This window comes from Serinus canaria, chromosome Z, assembly GCF_022539315.1.
Source record: "Serinus canaria isolate serCan28SL12 chromosome Z, serCan2020, whole genome shotgun sequence".
In the NCBI taxonomy this organism is placed as follows: domain Eukaryota; kingdom Metazoa; phylum Chordata; class Aves; order Passeriformes; family Fringillidae; genus Serinus; species Serinus canaria.
In genome coordinates this window covers 75,485,846-75,496,026 of record NC_066343.1, presented here as the reverse complement: position 1 = coordinate 75,496,026, position 10,181 = coordinate 75,485,846, and positions in this window count along the sequence as shown.

Here is a 10,181-nt window from a genome sequence, read left to right as displayed (position 1 = left end):
TCGCCGGGGCGGTGCTGCCGCCCGGAAGGAAGCGCCGCGCGGGGAGTGCGGGCAGCGCGGGACGGGGCGGCGAGCGCGTGCACTGCGCCCTGAGGGGACCCGGCTCTGAGGGGGCACCGCGCCCTGAGGGGACCGGGTCTGGGGGCACGGCACCCTGAGGGAGCCCGGCTCTGAGGGGACCCGGCTCTGAGGAGACCCGGTGCCCTGAGGGGATCCGGCTCTGAGGAGACCCGGTGCCCTGAGGGGACCCGGCTCTGAGGGGACCGGCCCTGAGGGGCCACCGCGCCCTGAGGGGACCGGCTCTTAGGGGGCACCGCGCTCTGAGGGGACCGGCTCTGAGGGCACCGCGCTCTGAGGGGACCGGCTCTGAGGGCACCGCGCCCCGGGGACGTCCCGTCGGCTCCCTCGGACACGGAGAGGGAACAGACCGGGTGCGGTTGTACCCGTCTTGAAATGGGGGTGTCGAGTATTCGACTGTGAGGGTGAGACCTCCTGCACCGTCCCCAGCTGGCGCTGGCAAGGCCGAACGTGGCTTTAGAACCGGGCCTAGGGCGTAAACCAGACAAAGCCCATAGGGCACTGCGGGCTGGGGTCTCGCTTTGAGGAGAAACAGCTTTATCCAACTGCAACCAGCACGACCATGGACTCTCCTCATTGATACAACTTTCCCCATCCTCCTGCCACTGTCGAAGCATGCAGCGTGAGGCACCTTGCGTCCTTAGAGAGGGAGAAGAGGGGCTGCTCAGGAAGAGCCTCCCAAAGAGGTGTTCCCGTGAGTGATGGTCATCACTGCAAATGGACAGATGATCTGAGGCAAATTCTCACCTCTCTGGTATTGCAACTTGCTCAAAGTGGACTCAAAGTGCCTAAGAAAGTAATTTTACAAACATTTTAAATCAGTGATCAAGCATTCAGGTAGCTCAGAGAGGTGGTAGATGCCCCATGATTAGAAGTGTTCAGGTTGGACGGGGCTTGGAGCAACTTGGTGCGGTGGAAGGTGTTTCTGCCCATGCTGGTGTAGGACTATATGACCCTTAAAGGTCCCTTCCAAACTGTTCAGATTTGAATGTGGCTGCCTCTCATTTCTTTGGGGGTTATTTTGACTGTTAGGGTCTCAATATCCTTATTGCTATTTCTGGATGAGGGTGGTTAGAAGTGCTGTATTTACTGCTGAAGACCTGTTTCCTATCTGTATAGATAACACTGGGAGCAAGAAGTATTTAGCACACTAGTATCTTGTAACCAGTTTTAGCTTCATGTCCTTCCAAATGCTTAAGAAAAAACTTGGCACAAAACTTGCTTTTCAGCCTCTTCCAGATCCCTTGAGCTCAGGGCAGTTTGTGCAATTCATTCTAGTTTGCCCTGTGTGAGACTTGTCTCCTTGGGCACCAAGAGGGGAAATACTTTCTTACTTCAGGATTTGCTTATTTCCCTTTGAGGGATGAGAATCATTAGGTGAATTTCTGTGTAGAGATTAGATTATGAAAAGTTCACTGTCCACCTTTGATTTCCTCAGCCTTCTTGTTAGGCACTGCGGATTTTCTCATGCTCAGCAGAATTTTTGTGTGCTCAACTTCCAGCAAGTAAGAAATTCTTGATGTGTCAAGGAGAGCAGTTAGGCACGTGCTTCAAAAAACAAGCTGGTGCTTTGTTATGAAAAGCTAAGGCCAACACTTCCTCTGTCTCAGGGCCATTAGGAAATTCCTATGGACTTCTATGGAAGTAGGATGTGCCCTCTCCTCACTGCCAACTCCCTGTCTGGCAGAGGTTTTCCCAGGAAGGGCCATCTGCTGCATGTAATGAAATCGTCTCTCTTAAAAGTCAAACTGTTCAGTGATCAGACTCCCTGTCCTGAGGTCACACTCCAAGACACCAGCGAAGCTGTCGGCCTGCCTTGGAGCTCCAAACAACACTCACAAATTCAGCCTCCGTTGTCTCCAGCAGGGAGACCCAGCCCAGGACCAGCCTACTCCAGAACATCCACAAAGAGCTTAAGGGTAAGTGAGGGGTCAGGGTGTTTGGACATTGAAAATTATTTTTCTGCTCTTTTTCTCCTGTGGGCAAATAGAATGTGTATCATAAACGTCTAATAAAGGAAGAAGAGCAAGTTAGTTTTATTATCAACGCACTGTGTGGATATAGCAATTTATACTGCTATTGACCAGGAAATGGGATTTGTTATTTCCTTCTGCTAAAGCAGAGCCATTTTTGTTTATCCTGATATTTTTATGTTTTTCTAAACATGTTGCATTTATAATTCTGCTCACTGTTACTGAAACTATGCTCTGCTACTATTTCCACCAAGTGTCATTGAGACAAAATTGCAAAAATTGTACGGAAAGCAAGTTTCCTTCTCTAAAGAGTGTGTAAGTGATACTATGTATCCTAAAAACCAGGTTTATTCATTTTAAATGTTTATTGCATGGTTTAATACTCATTAGATAAAAAGTTACTCTATTCTTGAGAAAAAGGTCTGGGCACTTGGTAGTAATAGACGATTCCCAGGCTTCATGAATTGCTCAGTCTGACAGGGTCAGATGCTTGACAGATGTTAAAAATAGATTAAGACAGATCAGTGTTAAGAGTTGTGCTGTGATTGCTTATTTTAATTACTCTATATTAAGGTGTTTGTTTGACATGTACAGAGCCAGTCATTTATTATTCTATTTAGCTGATGAATTATGGCTGAGGTGTTTTTACAGTGTGGGGCTGTTTACAGTGGGTACTGGACTAATCAAAATGTTGTCAAAAAGCCTTGGATATTGGCAGCTGAAGAACTGCAATGTATCCCAGAATTTTTGGCAAGGGCATATTTTCCAGACATCTGCTTTTTGAACAGCCACAACTTCACTGATATTTTTCTTACCTAGACCTTGTTAATCCAACAAATAGTGCGATAACTGGTTTCGATAATAAGCGTTTCTGTAGTTTGGTTTCTGACACTGTGCACTCTTTGACAAGTATGCTGCTCGAGGTGTTCCATTTGGTTGTGGTATCTCAAAGGACTTGGAAAAGAATAAGGTGGTTATAGTTATTGTTTGTATTTGAGACAGAACTGACAGGCAGAATTCCTGTGAGGTGAAGAAACAAGTAGAAAACGCATAATTGTAAACTGTGTGTTGTCATTACTACCCCATCAAATGTTTCAGCTGTAGTAGGCTCAGTGCCGTATAAATCCTTACTATAGCCCTGTGGTGAGTAGAGTTCGCAAAGTTACAGTGAATCTGGAATTCTGTTTTCTGTTCTCTTGGAGGCTGTAACTTTTACAATGTAACAGTTTAAGAATGCAACCATGATCACAACACATTTGGAAAATGTTTTTTTGGTGTTCCAAGTTGGAAAGCTCGTATAGACCAGGAATGGCAGATCAGAAATTTCATGAGGAACTTGATTCCATTAGTACTTACAGATGCACTGAGCTTAAAAGATTCCCAGTGTCAGTGTTGATGAAACTTTGAACCAAAAACTTTTGAAATATTTGATTTATTTTAAAGGAAAAGTTTAAACAGAGAACACCAGGAAAAACATTTAAACATAGCAAAACATTCATGGCAACCTTTCTGGAAAGATAAAGTTATATGTTCCAGACCATAAGTATATTGTGTGTATTTCCATACAGGGCGTGTAATACCTCATTTAAGAAATACAAATTGGTGTGTAATGTCTGTGTGAATTGTATGACTGAAAAGTCTTATGTTTTGTTTTACTTTGGAAGAAGAAAGAGGTTACATTTCAAAAGATCTCCGCTGAGAAGTGCCCTGCATGAGGAGTGAAAAACACATATGTTCCCAGATACAAAACAGTTGGCAGGATGGGAATGGGGATTGGATGCAATTATACCTGTTAACTTCTTAGAGGAGCTCAACAAAACATATGCAAAGATCTGTAGGAAAGCTAAGACATATTTGAGGGACATTTCAGGGAGAATGGCAAGGGAATTAGCATTAACCTTGGAGCGTAGCAGCATTTAAGCAGGACACTCAGATTTCACAGGTGACAGGTTTTTTGTTATACATGTGGTGCTGTAGTTGGTCAATCTTGTGATCCTGCAGTTAGTGGAGATTCCTTCCTTCCTTCCTTCCTTCCTTCCTTCCTTCCTTCCTTCCTTCCTTCCTTCCTTCCTTCCTTCCTTCCTTCCTTCCTTCCTTCCTTCCTTCCTTCCTTCCTTCCTTCCTTCCTTCCTTCCTTCCTTCCTGTCCTTCCTTGTTTCCTTCCTTTTCCTTCCTTCCTTCCTTCCTTCCTTCCTTCCTTCCTTGTTTCCTTCCTTGTTTCCTTCCTTGTTTCCTTGTTTCCTTCCTTCCTTCCTTGTTTCCTTCCTTCCTTGTTTCCTTGTTTCCTTCCTTGTTTCCTTCCTTGTTTCCTTCCTTCCTTGTTTCCTTCCTTCTTTCCTTGTTTCCTTCCTTCCTTCCTTGTTTCCTTCCTTGTTTCCTTCCTTGTTTCCTTCCTTCCTTCCTTGTTTCCTTCCTTCCTTCCTTGTTTCCTTCATTGTTTCTGCTCTACTTTTGCTGCTTTCTGCTCTACTTTTGCTGCTTTCTGTTCCTTTAATCAATATTTCTTACATCCTGCTGTTCATACCAGCAAGCTTTCTGGTTGGATCTGTGTAATATATAACCATTTCTGTTCTTCATCAAGACAAGTTCTCTGGTTATTGGTGGTTTGGTTTGGAAATATTTCACGTTCATCTTACATGAAGTCCAATTATATTGACCAAATATATTATATTTCTTTGTGGATTAGCTACCTGCCAGTAAAACATCTCTTAAAGGGATGTGTGGGAATGTATAATGTATGCTCAGGCAGGTGAAGAAAGAGCTTTTGCTACATCTAAGAACAGTAGTAGGGGAGGGGAGGGGAGAGGAGAGGAGGGGAGGGGAGAGGAGAGGGTAGGATTAGAATAGGGTAGGATTAGAATAGGGTAGGATTAGGATAGGGTAGGATTAGGATAGGATAGGAGATAATTGTGTTGCAAAAGAATAACTCCAGATTCCAAAGTTCAGCCTGTGGAGTGAAGGCCATAGTAGGAAGCTCAGCTGGCGGCTGGGGAGTTGTCTGAGACCAAAAAGCTCAAATTAAAAAAAGCAAAGCACACAAGCACTGTCTCTCTAAACAGGATCTGTCTGCTGGAGAAGTGTTCAAAGCACAGGTGAGCAGACCGTGTGTGGCTCACATCCAGATTCCTCAGGTGCCCCTACATACAAAGGGGAAAGTCTGGCCTTCTTGAGTGAAAGTTAATCCTCAATCACTTATGGCAAGGGGTTCTGACAGCATTGGTGTGGCCAGCAGCAGTTCAGTTCCTGCAGCCATGGTCCACGTGCCCAGAGGCACACAGTGTTTCTGGAGCTCTCTCTCATGTTTCAGGTATCCCAGAACTGCTGTCAGCTCGGTATAGAGAGCCTGAAGTGTTGGTTGATGAAAGGCTGTTTCCCAGTGTGAGCCACTGTGGCATTATCAGTGTCATTCCCCTGGTGTTCTGCTGAGATATCCTCCATGTGGGCTCGCTCAGCCTCTCCCTTCCCACTCCTCTGGCTGGGTGGTGTGAGGCAGGTCCTTGGCAGGATCTGCTCTGAGTGGGAGCTTTGGGGATCGCAGCTCGGCTCCATCGAGGCGGGGCATTGACCAGGTGCTCACTGTGCCGTGGGAACACGTGGGGTGGGCCCTGAGCCCAGAGCTGGGGCCGCACAGATAACAGAAGGTGGTTCAGCAAGGTCAGGGACCAGTGAGTGCTGCTGAAAGATAGGAAGGAATCCTACTGAAAAGGCTGTGGGCCGAGGAGGGCCGGCACACAAAACAGAGATTACTCCATGAATAGATCTTAAATAAAAGAAAACTGTTTCAGAGAGGTCGTAAAGGGTATTTTTCCACTGCCTCTAGAGGACATGAACCTCACAGAAAGGCACAAATTCAATTCTGGGTTGCTAAAATGCATAAGCTTCCTGTAGAAATAATTTCTTTGATTATAAAACTGCTTACAAAGAATGTAAAGATCAGAAATCACTACTTAGAGTTTTTAAAAGTTGATGATGATAATAATAATAATAATAATGACAGTAATAGTAATAGGACAAAAAAAGGACAATATTTCCAGCGCTGGGGGAAGGAGGGGCATACAGACAATGCTATCTTTATACAGTTATATCAATAAGATACATGCATGTTCTTGTGTTTCATGCATTATTCAAAAGTTCTTTTGAACTTTCTGATGTTTTGGAAACTCCTTTGTTTGACTTCTTCATACTCCTGTTTATCTGCATGACATGCTGGGTGTCAGGTCAATATATTTTCTTTCTTTTTGTGTCTCCATCCTGCTGTTTCACATCCTCTGATAAGATTTTAGTATGTCCTCCTTAATTTTAACACGGTATTCTCTAATTGTCCTCCGGTGCTCTGGTTTGTGTCACAGTTATCATTTGGACAGGTTGGTCAGTGGATGGCCTTGCACTGGTTTTGGTTACACAAAAGCCTTTTTTTTTTTCACATCTTATGTTTTGCTAAGGTCTATAACACAGTACATTCATCACAGTATTATTTCCAATAGTGATACATAGCTATTATATTCATTACACTACTATTTCTATGAGCAACACAATGCATACTTAAACTGACAGATTATATTATATTAACATGCAGCTAAAACCAGTTATAATTGATACTATTTCTAAATAGTTACAATCACTGACAGCATGCATAGGCTAATTCATAAACGCAAAAGCCAATATTATCTGGTCGTTTTTCTCAGAAAGTTTTTCATTTTGGTACTAATTTAATAAAGTAGGAAAAATGTGATGCAAGAGAGAAAATTTAATGGCAACTTTTTAAGTTTAATCCAGTTTATATTTTTTTGTCAGTTAATTTTTTTTTTCTGACATTAGGAATAATCCCTTAAGTTCCTTCTGAAATCACTAGAAGTGGCTTTGTCACCAGAACTACCTACAAAATATAAAATAATTTAAATTTTTTTCCTTCCATGTTAAAGTGTAATTCAAAACTGTTTTGATCTCAATTGAAATAAATTATCAAATATTGAACATATTTAATAATGTATAAAAATAAAGTTCCTATTGGAGTGAAGTCATTTCAAGGAAAATAATTTCAAACAGTCAAATTTTATATTTAGAATTGGAATTTCAGACAATACTTTCACTGGGAATAGTGAATAGGCTTTTCACAACCAGTGTGGAATTATGACAATGTATGAATTTTAAATGAAAAATCTCTTCTGGAAATTGACTTGAATTTGTTTTATTATATATATGCCTTACAGAAATGTTGGGTGATTGTTTTAGCCGTTTTGATGCTTTTCCCAGCCATTCTTTTGTTACATATTATTTGAAATTAATTATTTTTCACAAACCCTGATAAGTTCCTGACATCAAAGGGTTTTGGTGAAGCAGCTCCATCTGCCTCTCACTGCCTTGTTAATCTGACTGTTGCAGGTTTGCATCAGTTCAGTATTTCTGCTCAATCACACCCAAGCACAGTTGTGTGGTTGCTGTTCTCATGCTGCTCCCAGCTTTGTTCTCCCTTAATCTCAGTTCCCAGGCACTGAGCTCAGGCAGGAGCAGACCCTGCTGAGCATGACCTTGTGTTTCCTTTGCCTCAAGGGCTACCATAAAAATTCCCCATGGTTCTGATCAGTACAAAATGGAAAATCTGGTTACAGAAGATTAGAGAGCCAAACCAGGCATATTTCCTGCCATGACCTGCTCAAACCTGGTGTGTGAATTCCTCCTGTGTGGCTGTGCTTCAAGTGTCTCCTGTTGTGAGCCAGGACCTGATTTAGCAAGTAACATCATTGGTTTTCAGAGTGAGAGTTGGGACGAGTAGCCACAGCACCCTGGCATGTTCTCATGTCTTCTGCCAGCAAGTGTTCAACTCCCACTTTATCGGGGAGTGAGTTAATTTTCAGGTTACTAGGCAACAGCTGATGGTAAATTATCATGGTCTCTCCCATTCCTTTTGCCTCTGTGAATTTCACTGTGCATCCTTTGTCACAGGTTTTCCTGATGAGCTGAGAGGGTATTGTACTAAAAGTTCTCTTTCCAGTTTGTGTCTAAATTCAGTATTTGAATTTTTAACAAATCTTAATACTTTCTATTTTCTTCCCAGATTTAAAAAAATAGTATTTCTTTGTCTTGGGTGGAAACCCATGCAGTTTTCTCCTGGAATTTTATTTTGCTTTCATTTCTGTGGTTGTGTCTGACAGTGCATGGAAACCCAATGTGATTTTCTTATGGAGAAATCTTGACAGCTCTTTTCCCCTCAATGTCAGAGTGCAGCCAAACTGAGACAACGATAACTGTCTAGTACAATGGCTTTAGTAAAAGCTCTTCATTAGTCAATCTGCATTAAAAACATGTTGCCAAAGCTCTTTTCAGCTGGGAAAATTACCATGCTTTTAAAATAATTTTCAACCTCCAGAAGAGAGGAGAGAGACATCTGGTCTTCTGAAAAGCAAAAATGAGAAGCGTTGAAAGAATGCAACAGGAAACATTAGGTAAATGCATATTTAAGAGGAGAGGCTGAACTCTGAAGGGTATTTCCATGGTACTGTAATAAAATGGATGAGGAAAAGATTAATCCCTACTGCTCTGTTTTTGTTCTGTTACATATATTCCTTGGAGTTGAAAAGGAAAGCAGTGTGATCAGAAAGGCCGCTCTGGTTGCCCCATGTGCTGTTTGTCTGGGCTCCTTGGTGTACATGGACTCAAGCTGTTTGTCACACATCTAATGTTGTGTCCTTCCTGTTAGCCAGCTTTGTTCCCTACTTTTCACCACCCAGGTGACTGTGGAAGAGGTGTTGGTGGCAGGTTTGCCCAAAGAGAACTAAGGTATCTCTGGCTGCTTAATGCTCTTTAAGGAGAGGCAGACTGCAGCCGGCCGTGCAGCTGCTGCTGTGTCACCAGCAGGCTCCAGCCCAGCTCCAGCTCTCTCCCTCCTGTGGCACTGAGCTGGGCCCTGCTCTGGAGGCAGTGCTGGGCAGGGCTGGTGTCTGAGGGACCCAGGCCAGCGCAGGGACATCAGCTGGAAACATCATTACAGCAGAAGCACGGAGAAGGAAAAGGAGAATGAACAGAGGTGTCTTTAAATGGCTTCTTTGGATTACATGGCAAGAAAGTTTTTCTTGCTGCTCTTCCCCAATTCTGGAATAAATGTAGTCACTTTTTTTTTAGAGCCGTTAGTCTGGCATCCTCCAGGAGGTCAAATTTACTCAAATCTGCTACAGTACTTTTACAATGCTACCATGTCACACCTTTTCCAAGGTGACTGATGAACCAGAGTGCTCCTAGCAGTGTACAAAAGCTTCTCAAGTATCCAAAACCTAACATTTGGGAATGCTAGGGAAAAAAGGGCTTTGTTACAGGAAGAGAGAAGTGATTCCACATTTCTTTGGATTCAGACAGTGGAAGCTTTTTGGTGTATCTTGCTTGGATTTTATGTGAATTCAGCATTGCCACACCACAATACTACTGCACACCCGCTTGAGGGGAAAACTTGATATGAACAGGAAATTTAAGCAATCCTGCCTCATTTCTTTGTTCTTTCAGCACATGAATGACAAATATCAAGCCAGAGCACAAGAGAATTGCTTTAAACAAAAATTGCCTTATAAACTCTAAGCAGGCTGGTCGTTCTGGGTATTTCTACAAACAGAATTTGGGATTTATGTCCGTATGATGCCAATTCAAGGAATAGCCTGCTGTTGTGCCAATGTGACCACCAAAGCAGCGGGTAGCTGTAGCAGTGGTGTCCGTGTGGAAACGTACATTGTCTGCAGGTTTCTGTTTGCATTTAGAAAAGTTGAAAGGCTGTGTACTAGAGCCCCTGTCGAGGTGTCACACGGATGTGTGGGTGTGCTCAAGGTTCTCCTAGCACAGATCACTCCGGACCCTTGCAATGTGCTGCCAGTAAGTGTCATTGCATAGACAGCCGGTTTAGGGTTACTGCCTTAACATCTGGTCTTGGATCTTAAATAATGATTTATTGTTTTGAAAGTGCTTGCAAATATGTGTCGACTGACCACCTTTTAGAAAATACCTATAGCCATTTCAGAAGTAATTTTAAGCTTTGTAATTCTTTTACTTGCAGGTGCACAGAACAAGATCTGCACTTCATTGAGAGCTAGAATGACTTTTCTTGACCCAGAACCACATACAAAGAACAAAACTTGCCTAGAATTTGTT